At 44.0% G+C, this 14883-nt stretch overlaps 1 protein-coding gene and 1 pseudogene across 1 annotated transcript in view; both read left to right on the top strand.

Annotated features, from left to right (window-relative positions):
- Positions 1–14883, top strand: part of TMEM178B (transmembrane protein 178B) — a 348193-nt gene that overhangs the window by 286055 nt on the left and 47255 nt on the right. The window lies entirely within an intron of this gene.
- LOC118666334 lies at positions 9559–10766 on the top strand (annotated as a pseudogene).

Here is a 14883-nt window from a genome sequence, read left to right as displayed (position 1 = left end):
GAAGAAGTTGGCTGACCTTTGCTCTAAACTATTGGGTGCTTTTTTGGCAGTGATGGTCCCTGAAATGTTCAACTTGAACAGTTTGAAAGGCAGCCTTGCTTGATGTCTGAACCAACCAAATAAAAGCAAAACCAAAATAGTGCTCCATAGTCTGGAGCACAAAAAATATACAATCTGGTGTCACAGAATCAGAAGATTGTATTAACTAAAATCATTTTTGTAAATTGTTTACTAACAGATCATCTCCTATTTTTTGTGCTATTCCCCTCAGGAATGGAAATAGTACCATTAACCACAGCAATAGTACATTAGTAGCAAGAGTTCCCACATTTATTGAGTGCTTACAATACACTTTGATTATCTTACATGTATTCAAACAACCTTGAGAGTTGGTTGGTAGTAATGACCCATTTTACAGATGAGGAAACTGCATATGAAGAGGGTAACTTTACCATGTTTCATATTTGGAAGCGCCTGAGCTGGTTAGAATCAATCTGACACCCTAACCTGCATCACAACCCATCACTAATAGGGGGGCCCATCTTTTTTAGTGTTTAGAGAAATGGAATTTTGTCTGGACTTCACAGAATCCTAGAACTTTAGCACTGAAACACTTTGGTACTCAAATAGCCCAGCATACCTCATGTTGTCAGTAGTAATGAGGATGCTTCAAAGTTGAAGAAGACGGTCACATAGATTCTATTATTTGATACTCATGTCAACCCCGTGAAGTAAGCAGGCCTGCTTTTCAGAAGAGGAATGGAGGACCAGAGAGGACACGTGTGCCCCCTGGTGAGAGTCAGGGCTGGATCCCATCCCTGAGTTTTCTGACTCTGAGGTTCCTTATATTTCCAAAAGGCCACATGAGCCAAAGATCCACTGATTTCATTTCTTCCAAAATCACTTAGCTTGTTGTCAGCCACACCAGGGCTAGAACAGGATTGAAAATATAGTCGGCCCTCCTTATCCATGGGTTCTGCATCTGCAGATTCAGCCAATTTCAGATTGAAAATATTGGGGGGGAGGGGGGGAGAATGTAACGCTGTGGCTGATGAGTACTGTGTAGTTAGGCCTTCAGTGGTTGCGTTTGTAGTGAACATGTACAGACTTTAAACAATACAGCATAACAACTATTTGCATTGCATTTCCATTGTATTAAATATTGTAAATAATCTAGAGCCGATTTAAAGTATACAGGAGGATGTGCATAGGTTATAAGCCAATACAATGCTATCTTATGTAAGGGACTTGAGCACCCACAGATTTTGAGGGGGGGAGGATGGACCCCAGCAGGGGGTCCTGGAACCAGTCCCATGTGGATACCCAGGGACAACTGTATGGTGTTCCCATAATATCTGGGCAAGATAGAAAAAAGTCTGATCACCTCCCCAGGGGAGCATGAGCAGGAGTCCTCCACGTGCTCCCGGGTAACTGGTTTCTAGTGACAGCTGGGTGTCCATTCATTCCACACCCATTGCTTATGATGTGCCAAGCATTGTATTCGAGCGGTGGTTTCCTAACTGGATGGCTTGTTAAAACAGAGACTTCTGGGCTTCATCACTGGAGTTTTCATTCAGTGGGTCTTGGGTGGAGCTCAAGAATCTGCATTTCTAACAAGTTCCCAGGTTGGCCAGGTTGCTGCCAGGGACTACCCTTAGAGAACCGCTGGATTTGAGGCTGGAGACACAGCAAATAAACCAGAGATGGTTGTGGTTCCTGCCCTCAGTATGCGAGTAAGTGGGTGAATGAATGAAGGAGTGACTGAGTCTCCTCGGGGAGAGGGGCACTGAGGAAAGCTGCCATCGCAATGCAGTAGGAAGCGCTTTGGCGGAGGTCAGTGTGGGGGGTGCAGGGAGCAGAGAGAAGAAGCCAACTCTGTCTGGATGGGCACAGGAGGCTTTGCAGAGGACCTGGCCCCGGGGGGGTCTGAAGGTCCAGGGGGCTTTATCCGGGCAGAAGGTGTTTTTACACAAAAGGAGCAGCAGGTGACAGGCCCAGGCAAAGGAGAGAGGGAGGCCAGAGAGCCCATGACAAGTCTGTTTGAGGGGTGGAGAGCGGGGAGGGGGGGGGGGGTCTTCCCATTGAATAGAATGAGTAGCATGAAAGATGCATTTGTGGGCAAGAGACGGGGTGGGGTTAGTGAGAGGCTGGAGAGTGCAACCGGAGCCAGGTCACAGAGAGCACATGGAATCGCTGGGATTTCAATCTAAAGGCAGCAGGAATTTCCACTATGGGATGGTGACAAGATGAGATGTGCATTGGAGTCCGATGTAGAGACTCCCAAGCTGGAATCGGTCAGCACATATCACTGATGCAAGCGATGCCAAAGAGCCTGTGAGAGATGTGGGTCAAGGCCACTGCAGATGTCTGGTGGAAAGAGAGGAGGCCAATCCTTCTCAGCTGCGTTTTATGTGGGACCCTCTGCAATTCCATTTTAGGCCATTTAAAAAAAAGTCATATGATAGCTATTATCTCAGGAAAGAAGATGGAATGTTTGTTTCATTCCATTTTGCTGTGTGATCTTGTTCAAGTTACTTACCCTCTCTGTGCTGCTGTGAATGAGGATGATAATGGGTTGTTGTGAGGATCACATGGGTTAGTGTAAGTAAAATGCCTCATGTGCATTGTACGTGCTCTGCACAGGTTTGGTATTTTATCAGTTTATTTTAGTTAGCATTTTCTGCTTCCCTAAGAGAAATGATAAGGTTGGTTGTTTCTGTGTCACCTGGGGTCTCTGTAATTAGCCTGTTTGCTTCAAGAAAGAGAACAAAGAGTCTCTCCAGTGAACAAATGAAGTGCTTGTCCTCTTTGACAGTCTTTGTCTTTATTTTTTTTCAGAAGTAATTTCATGGCTCATGCCCCTGAGATTCCATCAGGAAAGCAGGCCCTCTCCACGGGCAGATGATCGCCCTGCTGGGCCTTCATTGGCAAATCTCTGTTCTGATAATTAACACAATGTGGGATTGAAGCGCTCAACTCCTTTCACACTCACCCTTTCTCACTTGGGGTTTGAGTTGTGTCCTCTCTCCTCTTTTGAGCCCTGGGGACATGATGCCTCAGGGTCACCCCTTTGTCCTTGCTCCATCCTGGGCCCAGCAGCTGGAAGGACATGGTCCAGGCGCCTCCTCCACTCGCTTGTCTTGGGCATCCTGACTGCTGCTGCCTTCTCATCCCAGTTTCCCCATCGCCTGCTTTCTGGAAAATTCCCTGTTCTCTCCCTGATGTGGAGGGGACACACAGTTCTATTCCGGGCGCTTTGCTTTGACTTGGCATGCCTCGTGGTCTTCAGCGTGGTGCCTGGGTCTGTGTAATGAGCCTCTCTCTGCGCCACAGCTGACAGCCCCTGGTAATGCTGCTTCGCTAATGTAGATGCGACAGATGCCGCCCAGTGAAACCCCCTTGACAGATGCCTCCCCAGGTCAGGTCTCCAGCTCCTTGGGTTCTTGCTCTCACTACTTCCCTGGAGTCTGTGTCCTTGGGCATTTTCTTTTGCAAAAAACCAAGGTTGGTAATGGGTTGTAATAATCTCCCCACACACTCTGGCATGGGACTAGTTACCAGAGATGTAGCAATAGCAAGGTCAAGAGGTGAGGCGACTTGTAAAGTCCTCGGCAGGGACAGGTCCTACTCCAGACCTCCCGATGTCTTTCCTGACACTGGCTCTGAAAAGTTAGGTGGGCTATCCCATGCACTCTCTTGTCGCCGTTACTACTAGAAAGGCTAGCATATTAAAAATGCACCACAATGGCAACTAAACTGGACCCATAAAAATGGTGGAGATGGTAAATTGTATGGTAGGTATATTTTACCATAATTTTTTTAAAAGGCATGATATCCTGACACAGGCTTCAACATGGATGGAAACATGCTAAGTAAGATAAGCCAGACACAAAAGGACAAATACTGTATGATTCTACATACGGTAGTCCCCCCCTTATCCACGGCTTCACTTTCTGTAGTTTCTGTTACCCGTGGTCAACTGTGTTCTGAAACATTTAAATGGTAATTCCAGAAAAAATACCAATTCATATGTTTTAAATTGCATGCCATTCTGAGTAGCATGATGAAATCTCTCACCATCCACTCTATCTTGCCCAGGACATGAATCATCCCTTTGTCCAATGTCCTCATGATGTATAACCCCCTCTGCCCCGCCCCCCCGCACCGCACGCCCCCCCCCCCCCCGTCAGTCACTTAGTAGCTACCTAGATTATCACATGGACTTTCGAGATATTGCAATGGGTGTTTTCAAATAACCCTTATTTTACTTAATACTGGCCCCAAAGACATTCACATAATTTTTAATAGTCTTTTGTTACGTGTTTTATTTTATTGTTAGTTATTGTTGGTAATGTCTTCCTGTGCTTAATTTATAAATTAAACTTTATCATAAGTATATAGGTACAGGAAAAAAATATACTATATTTAGGGTTTGGTACTATCTGTGGTTGCAGGCATCCACTGAGGGTCTTGGATAAGGGGGCACTACTGTATATGAGTTTCCTATAGTTGTCAAGGTCATAGAGACAGAGTAGGAGGTGGTTGCCAGGGACTGGTGGGAAGGGAGAAAGAGGACTTAGTGTTAAATAGGTGCAGAGTTTCAGTTGGGAAGATGAAGATGTTCTGGAGATGGATAGTGGTGATGGTTGCACAACAGTGTGAATCTACTTAATTTCACTGAACTGTACAATAAAAAATGGTTAAAATGGTGAATTTTATGTTATGTATAAATATTGGAGGAACCACCTCATGGGAGGAATTACCATGAAAACATTTTAAAGCACAAAATGAACATTTGGGGAAGCAAAAATACAAAAATTAATTTTTTGAAAGCCCCATTTATTGATTCAAAGTCATTCTCTTACCTTTGGATAATAAAAATGTATCGTGTGTAACTTGCGTTGTTCACAAAAGGTCATGTTTGATGTATTCAGTTTAAAAGTAGAACCCAGACAAGTCACCCATTCACTTAGCACATTCATGGAGCTTAAGTGGGAGGCACAGTGCTCAACACTGAATGAAACAATCAATGCAAAATCACTAATTTAATTGAATTTAAAATGGTCTACATTCTTCTTACAAATAGCTGGGCAAGCCACTGAACTTAAGGAATCTAGCATCTCTTGGCTCATGTGGGTTTTACTGGTGAGTCTCTCTCAGGCCTCCGGGAGGAGGCAGGCCCAGGTTGTATTTGGTGATGAGCTTTTGCTGCAAAGACTTGAGGGAATGAAATATGGAGGGCAGTGTGTCCTTGGCTACACAGTGTGGGTCCCGGGGCTTAGCCTGGACTTTATGGGAACAGTGACGCAGTGTTATTTGGATGCCAGGTTGAGCTTGAATTACCTGCCCTTCCTCTTGAATCACCTGTCCCTCACATTCCCATATCCCCACAGAGGAACTGAATGGGTCAACTTTTTTCAGTGAGAAGTGACCCTACTGGGCAGGGTGTCCCTCTGATTTGTCCTCAATGCATAAGGTTGCTGTAATGATTAAATGAGTTAATGAATGCAAAATCTTTGAACAGGCTATCCAGCACATGGCAGGTGCCGAATCAATGCTTTCATTATAAGGAAGCCAGGCACAGTGTCAGATCCTAAGGGTGAGGGTGGCGGCGGGGAGAAGGGGGGCCTGCAGGGACTAAGTGTGAAATCTGACCAAGGCTTGATGCTCTGTATCAACCTCATTCAAATATAAATTGTCCACAACCTGCTGTAAGTGTGCCTGGGCTTTAGCATCAAGGCAAGGGCGGATGCAGCCGGATCATCTCTTATACCTATATTTTTGCTTTAGAATCATATCCCCAAGAGATTTGCAGCGGCATGAGTGGGTTGACAACAAAATTCATGCTGTTTATTGACAAAAGAAAATTTTCACTTAGCTTCTGCATTTAGAGTCTGGAAAATGTTGGGTTTTATTTTATCTAAGCCATTTGCCAAAGAGTATTTAGACAGATTCGGAGAGGAAATGGAAAGAAATTGCATTGCCAACACTGGAGTCCAGTTCCCCCAATAATAGTTCACCTTCAAGGGGCAGCTAATATGTGTCATTTGTGATCCCCTCTAACCCTTACATTCTGAGGGAGGCATTGTTATTAACTCCATTTTACAGGTGAGAAAACTGAGGCTTAGAGATGACTGAAGCCACATGACTGACAAGCTAGTGCTGAAACCCAGGCAGTCCAACTCCTGACTCTTCTGGTTTTCAAGGTTCAAAATTTTTAATTAAAAAGCATCACTGTGATTGGCAGACTGTTGCTCTTCTTTAGACCTTTGGAAGGATGCTCAGCTTCATAATGTCACCAAGAACACAGATGATAGCATTCTGCTCCCAGGTCATTGTGATCCTTCATGTTCAAAAACTGTCACTTGGTCAGTCAAGAATATTTCCGGAGCACTTTGTATGTGCCAAGCATGGTGCCAAGTTCAAAACAATTTTCTGCTGCCCGTCCTGTCTGACATTCAGGAATTTATAACTGAAGCAGTCTTCAGGCCATGTGTGCATTTCTTATTTCTGCTTGCCTATAGGAACTCAATTTTGCATCACAGCATTTTTCCTGCCCCAATCACATGTAATCGTTTTTGAGTCACTCTGATGCTTCTTATGTTCTGATTCTAGAAAAGAGGCCTCTTGAAATATTGCCTAGTGCTGAAATGGCATAGTAGTCCTAAGAATTTAAAAACTGAAATCCATAAAATAAAGACCTTTACCAGTATGTATTGTCAGTCAGAGACAAAGATAAGACAGGGAAAAGAAAAACCACTCTGTTCTTTTGCAAGACCTGAGTCCTGTTCCCCGGCATTCTCAGGTCATCTTGCCTAGAAGTAAAGGCAGTGAGGCATTCAGCGTGCAACTAACTGCTCTCACATACCTGGTTAGAAGGCTGTCGGTGAGGAAGCCTGCATTGTGATTGGGCTCTGGAAGCCAAGCGCCTCCACAGATGGGCAACTTCTAGGTAGAGGATGCTGGAAAGAGCTGCTTGAACTTCCTCTATCCCTGTTCGCCTCCTCTGAGCTGAATGGCATTGCTTTTAAATCATGCTTTGAATATTTTTCTCTTTGATTATAAAAGCAACACGTGCTTATTGTTGAGAATTTGGAAGCCACAGAAGAAGACAAAGAAGAATACAAAAATCACCCATAATCCTCTTTCCCCACAATTAACCTTTTGGTATGTTTTCTTTGGGTCTTTTTTTCTTGCTTATTGTTATCATTCGTGTTTATAATAGTTATTATTGCATATCTGGGAGCACACAAAATATACAATTTTCAATCTTGCTGTGTTCATCATTATTTAATTTCTTCCAAAACATTTTGTGGCTGCATCATAGCCCATAATGTGAGTCTATCATAATTTATTTAACTATTTCCCAATTATTGGAATAGCTTTGGTTGTTTTCAGTTTTCACAGTGGGGTTTTAATGTCTGCAATACACTTCTTATGTAGAAGAATATGTTTGGTCAACTTATAACATCTGGGAATTAATACTTCACTAGAGAGTTTTGAAAGTGACTTATTTCTCAAGCTAATTTACTGTATAGAAATATCAGAATTTCAATATAGAAAGCTATTGCCTACCTTTTATCACTATCCCCACACACTCACAAATACACTAATCTACTAGAAATGTATGTTTCTATACTTAGTAATGACATCTACTTAACATAAACTTCATTCAACTTTGACAATTGAATGATCCCTGCAGAGAGTTAAAAGCTGGGTAAATTATGTGAGTGGTTATTATTTGTTTTGCCACAAATCAAGTTAAATTGGTCATGTGCGTGTCACAAGAAGGCGAGTGAGTCTTATGCCTGAGCATTAGGAAGACTTGCTGGGGGTGAGGAGTGGTTCTCAGCTGATGAAGAAGAATTGGACACACAGAGACGAGCAGGTGCCTCTGTCCAGCTTCACCGTAAGGCAGAGACCAGAAGAGTGGAGAGCATGCTGGGGAGAGGGAAGGCCACTCAGGTGGCTGCAGCACAGAGCACTTGAAAAGGAGAAGAGAGATGGCACTGGTAATGAGGGTCAGATGTGAAGGGCCCAAACTAGGCTTTCCCTGGGGCCTTGCCTCAGGGACAGCTGGGAGCCATTCAAGGTGTTGAGCACAGAGGTTAGAGAATGAGTCTTGCTTTGGAAGAGTTCCTCTGGCCACAGAGCATGACATGGGTTGGAGCAGGGAAATTCTGAAGGAAGGACTCCGAGGGTGGGTCAGCAAGTAGGACCAGAATTGAGCTAACTGGGGTCTTTTTGAATCCTCTCATTTTATCACCTCTCCTGAGAGATGGGGAAATTGAGGTTTGCTGCAGGTCATGTGGCCAGAAGTTACAAAGCAGGTGTTAACCCTAATACCAAGGCTCAGGCTCGCTGATGACTTAGCCTCAGGGTGAGGTTAGGCAGGCCAAGGCCAGGCAGAGGCAGTGGGGATGGAGGAGGGGATACACGCATTCATTATCATGGAGGTGAGATCCGGTGAACTAGGCAGCTGGTCAGATACGAAGGGGCATGGAAGGAGGGCGACTCCAAATGCCACTGAAGTTCGGGGGACAGATGGTCGTGATGATGGTGATGCTGTTGGCATCAAGAGAGGGGCACTTAGAGAGTGAAGATGAGGAATTGCGTTTTGGAGGTTCAGAATTAGAGGCCTAAACCTTGTTGACATGTTCAGAAAGCCATGAGACATATGGACCAAGGTCTGCACTGCTGATGTAGCATTAATAGACATCAGATGAGTGGAAAGTTAGCTCTGATTGAAGTAGGTTGCAATTATATTTTAATGCAGCCAAAGTACAATTTAATATTATAAATTTTAAATAAATTAAAATTTTCACCTTTCAATAGAGAATGTTCGCTTTACGTTCTTTGGGGGGGGGGGGGTCCTAAGCTCCCAGAGCCAGAGGGAGCCAGGTTTCAAAGTCTTCCGATTCTAAAATGTTGAGTCTCCTTGCCCTGTATCCTCTGGTGCTGAGCCTTCTGCACAGGCAGAACAGCGTGTTCCTCCTTTTAACCTCATCAGGAACATGTAGATGACGCTGCCCGTAGAGTCCATTCTATGCACAGACCCCTGCGGTCCAACCCAGGGTGCAGGAGTGTTCCCCCGACTCCTGCATTTAAACCCTACAAGCACCGAAGGCTCTGACTCGTTCCTTTTTCCAGTGACAAGGACAGTGTCCCCAGAAGGCAGGAATGAACCCCAAGAATGAGAATTGTCCTATGGGACGGGGTGGAAGGGCACAGCAAGTGTGAGGCTGGATGAGCTCCTATGCCTTGAGAAGTCATTTGAGGAGTAGAAAAGGCTGGGTATCCACATCTAAATTTCTTGCCTTCAATATTTTATCCATCATCCTTTAAAAAAAATTCATGCTCTATTTTCCTCCCCCCCAACTTGAAGGTATTATCAAACATACCAGTTCTTTGGGAGAACAACAACAAAAAAGTTTTTGCTGAGGCGGGGCTTTCTTAGATGGAAAGAGGGAAGGAGGCTGTAGTTGGCAAAGACGAGGGAGTGATTCCCCATTGTCTTCCTGTTCACACTCCTGATTACCACCACCCACAAGTGTCCTCATGGTTTTTCCTCAGAAGAATCCACAGTGCTCACCTGATCAACTCCTTCAGACCCACAGTGAGACCCAGGGCCTGGAGGTTGCACAGGAGTCCAAGGCTCTGGAGGAGGCCTGTCTCTCCTCCCATCCTGAAATGCCTGGCAATCTGAAGGAGGCTCCTGATGCTGGTATCCCCAGTACCTCTGAGAGTGCTCAGAGTTCCTGCTCCTCCTCAGTTGTCACCACAGCCTCCTCATCAGGCAAATATGGTGAGGGCTCCAGTAGCAAAGAGGAGGAGGATAGCACCTTAGAGGCAGATCCAGACCCAAGAATGTGCCCATAGGTCAGTGATGGTGAACCTTGTGAGCTCGGCATGTCAGCATTTTGAAAAACCCTAACTTAACTCTGGTGCCGTGTCACATATAGAATGTTTTTTATATTTGCAACCACAGTAAAACAAAGACTTATATTTTTGATATTTATTATATATATTTAAATGCCATTTAACAAAGAAAAATCAACCAAAAAAATGAGTTCACGTGTCACCTCTGACACGCATGTCATAGGTTTGCCATCACTATCATAGATGCTGTAGATGAAAATGTGGCTTCATTGGTGAATTTCCTCCTGCTCACGTATCAAATGACAGAGATAATAACCAAAGAAGATATGTTGAAGATTGTCAGCAAAAAGTATGAAGACCTCTTCACTGAGATGTTCCTGAGAGCATCTGAATGCATGGAGATAATCTGTGGCCTTGATGTGAAGGAAGTGGATCCCACCAACCGCCGCTATGCCATCTTCATCAAACTGGGCCTCGCCTATGATGGGATGCAGCATGGTGAAGTCGGTGTGCCTAAGACTGGCATCCTGATTCTTATCCTGGCTGTGATCTTTCTGAAGGGCAACCGTGCCACTGAAGAAGACATCTGGGATATTATGAAGGTGACAGGGGTGTATTCTGGGAGGAAGTACCACATCTTTGGAGAGCCCAGGAAGCTCATCACAAAATATTTTGTGAAGGAAGAATACCGGAAGTACCAGCAGGTGCCTAACAGTGATCCTGCACAATTTGAATTTCTGTGGGGCCCAAGAGCCCATGCTGAAGCCACCAAGATGCAAGTCCTAGAACTCATGGCCAAGGTTCATGGGACTGACCCAAGTGGTTTCCCATCTCAGTATGAAGATGCATTGCAAGATGAAAAAGACAGAGTCCAAGCCAGAATTTAAGCGAGGGCTGTCTCAACTTCCCTGGCCACTGCCCGTTCTATGGCCAAGCCTTGCAGCTCCTGCCACACTTAGGGAAGTCAGGGATAATTTCCTTATGCATTGTTTGAAGAGGCAGTTCATGTTCATAGAATTTAGGTCTGCGATGAGGCTTAAAGAAACACACTATATATGCCTGTGTTCCTCTTTTACATGTGTAACTTGAAAATGTATTATTTTATTTGTTGAGATCCGTATTACTCAAATATTTTTTCTGTTTTTGTTTTTTAGTATAGGTTTAATTAGCTTCAAAATCTCTAAGTTTATGAATGATATTGGTCATCCATGTAATGCTCTAAGGAGCTTTTGTATTAAGAGTTTGTCTTTTTTGGAAAACAAAATGTGAAACCATCCATCTTACGTTGTCATCTGGAAAAAGACAAAATGGCATTGCTGTAGCCATGTCCCTGGAAATGTAAAGGAAATGAGCTTTAAGAAAGTTGGGATCAATAGAGAAAGAGAAGGAAATCGAAATGATACTCAAATCTTGGCTTTATGTTCTTTTTAGTTCTTGTTGTGTAAAATTAAGCGATACGGACATGTATTTGCCAAGCTTTCTCAAGAAGCTCCAAGAAACAAATGTTAATAAACTAGAAAAAAAAAGTTTTTGCCCAATGTTTCCCATTTTGTTCTGAGTTTCCACACATCTGCTGTTGACCCTGGCCTCAGTAATGGGAACCTTGCTGGAACAAACTTCGATAGGCTGCCATGGAACAAAGACAACATCGAGGGCCAAGGGAGAGAGGGACACACATGGGGCCAAAGGGGTGGGGATGCTTGTCTCTTACAGAACCTAACACAAAGTGCATAATGAGCATTTACTTAGCACAGCCAGACACTGGCAAAATTCAAAAGTGACTGACTACACATGAAGCATGAACAATGTTCCCAGTCATCTGAGATGCTTCAAGCATAGAAAACAAACCATGCAAAGTGGAAAACATAAAAGTAAAGCATTAGGCATCACTTTACAAGAAAACATATAGAAAAGGCTTTCTCATCAACTGGCTCTAAGTGAGCTGTGCACTGTCAGCAGCGCCTGGCACATAGGTGACGAAAAAACATCAGCTCCTGTCTCCCTTGCTAACTGACCTTCTGGGAGACGCACTGTGGCTCCTGCTGAGTTCTGTACCTTCTGAATGGAGTAATTATCCCTTCATTCTATGGATATTTAGAGCCTCTACTATGTATTAAATGTGAGAGACACAAAGGAGAAATAACACCACCTTGGTTCTCTAAGTGATGGAGCGACTGCACTACACATGGCAGACAGTCCAAGGTTTTATGGATCTTAGACCTTCTCTAGGGAAGGGCTGGTGTCTTACACAGATTTGTAGAACAATAACCTGGATGAGAAATGGAGGTCTGCAAGTGATAAGCAAATGAATGAGTCAGTGAATGAATGAATGCACTGACTGGTCTGGCCCACAAGTATGCTTGAGGGGCACTTCCTACAGAAAGGGGAGATTCTGGGTAGGAGTACTCAAGAGGTTTCAGAAAGGGCATTTGTCAAGTGGAATCCGGGACTTCCCTGAGTTTGTGTGTGGATCTGACCTTTTGGTTTGGATGAAATTCAGAGTATGTGAAAGGGTGTTATCTCTGGTATCTTCAGGTTTATCTTCTCTGCTAATTCTTTTCTGCATAGAAAAAGACTCCAGTTTTAAATGCTTAAAAAAGAAAGTCCCTCTAGCCCTCTGTGTTTTACCCCATAACCCCTCTTCCTTCCTCTTCTTTATAATCAGTCTACTTGAAAGTATAGTGTTTAAAGTGAATTTTCCTCTTACCTCCAGTTCATTCCTACTAACTAACTCAATGAGATTGACTGCCACTAACTGTCTTTTCAAGGTCACGAAGGCCCTCTTGGTTGTATATCTAGTAAGACTCAATGCGGGGAGAGACCAGGCCAGTTTTATGAACTGCCATGTTCCCTGCACTAGCACAATGCCTGGCACACAACTGGTGCTCAGCAAGTCTCTGCTAAATGTTTTATGACATTATTATGTCTTATTCATCTCAGCAGCATTGGCCATCATTGAAACCCTTACTTTGTTTCACTCCCATTTTGCCCCTTAGGCTGGATTTTGCCCTGCCCTTTTTGACCATCCATTTTCCTTCTTCTTTTTTCCCTCTTCTCAATCCCTAAATACTGGTGTTCAAACTTTGCCTTAGCCGCCTTTTCTCCTCACTTTTATACACCTATCCTGGGAGAGTAGGCATTCAATTCTATAGTTTTAATGACATGAGTCTTATATCAATATCTCAAACACTAATCTCCTTTCCATGCATTAGACCCACACAGCCAGGGCCATCATGTATGTCTCCAACTAGATGTCTCTTAGGCAATTAAACTGAACTTAACGCCCTCTCTTCTTTTACAAGACCTGTCCCTCTTGTCCCTCTTGTCCCTCCACCCCTTCCCCCCTGCCCCCCCCCCAAAAGAAATAAAAATATAAATCCAAACAGAGAAGCAATACTCTATGCCTCTTCTTTTGTTCTGTCTTGGTTAATCACCATTTTCTGATCTAAGCCAGAAATCTTGGATCATCAATGACTTATCTCTCTCCCTTCTCTCTTACATTCAGTCACCAAATTCCTGTCAATTCTACTGCCTTTCCCTCCCACACCCTAAGTTCTAAGAGAACTTAGCTGGTTACAGTGAGTACTTCTTTGCTTCCAAATGTTCCTTTGCCCAGAAAGGCTCCCTGTCAGCACTTGGTGTACTTCTCCTTTGCTTTCCCATGTGGTGTGTGGGCTTGCATGGGTGCACCTGCATACACCTGCAGTGCAGGGCTCAGAGGAATCGACAGGCTTGTGCATTATTTTTCATTTCATTTTTTATTATAAATTTTTCCATGGTCATTGACATTCTTCAAAAGAGTAATTTTGATACAAATAATATTCAATTACATTTTGTTTAATATTAAATTCTCTTCTGGGCTTTGAAGTGGCATAGAATCTGAAAGGGACAGAGGAATGCAAAGGGCATGGGCGGATCAACCCCTTTCCCAGACCCGCCTCTCACTGGCTGAGTGACCTTGGTCAGCTGAAATTCCCTTGTCTCAATTTCTAAGCATACGCAATGAGAAAAAAAAACAAAAAACACATCTACCTTATAGAGCCATTTGGAAGGTCAATGGACATGTTCTACAGCAATTGCCCAATCCAATGCCTGCATGCAGTAAATGTACAATAAATGTTCATTTCCCTTCTCCAGGCTTTTCAAATTCTTTGCTATCAACCACTTCTCAGGTACCTGCAGCATTTTTTTCTGGAAAGCATAGCACCCTCTAAGGTGCCCATGTGTTTTAAAGCTCCCATCTCTGATTGCTTTATGGGATCTCTGTGGGGCACACTCTTGCCAAGCCATCTTGATTTCTAGACTCTGTACTCAGAGCAGCTTCAGTGACACATGATGTAGAGGAGAAGACATGGAGCTTCTCTGGGATGGAATAGGAGGTGGTACTGGTCTAGCTCATCCCCCATAGTAGGAAAACCCCCAGGACCGAGTGAGACCCAGAGCCAAGCTGGGTCTACTCAGGTGCATCTGGTTGGCTGAGCCACAGTTTCCTTTTCATCTTTTTCCTCTGTAATTTCCACTGTTGCCTTAGCAGTGTGGCTGCAGGGACAAGGGAGTCATTCTTGTGATTTTTTTTTTGTGGGGGACACTCTGCCTCTCAGTTCTGGGGCTCCCCCCGCTTCTCCTTTCTTGTCTCCAGGCTCTTGCTTTAGCTGCTGACCTAGCTTTCATCAGGAGAGTAGAAAGTTTGCAATTTGCCTTCCATTGTCTTGACAATGGATGTGATGTGTATATAACAGCATCACACAATATGCCTATTTATGGCAGCTCTCTGATCTGGAGCAGCATTGAGGAGGAGGAAGCTTCTAGCACATCTTCTGGCCTAGAAATCGTTGTGTGTTTTTTTTTTTTAATTTTCACCGCAACTACCTTCACCTGTGATCTCTTCCTGACTTGAAAGGTGGTGCAGAAATATCTGTGGGTTCCTCATCTGTGGGGTCTCCCATGTGTTTATTAAACTTAAGGGTAGGGAGCCCCTAAATTGCATGGCCTGGTGTGATCTGG

The sequence above is a fragment of the Myotis myotis genome, unplaced genomic scaffold, assembly GCF_014108235.1.
Source record: "Myotis myotis isolate mMyoMyo1 unplaced genomic scaffold, mMyoMyo1.p scaffold_m19_p_11, whole genome shotgun sequence".
Lineage (NCBI taxonomy): Eukaryota > Metazoa > Chordata > Mammalia > Chiroptera > Vespertilionidae > Myotis > Myotis myotis.
This window is presented reverse-complemented; position numbering and strand designations above follow the sequence as displayed.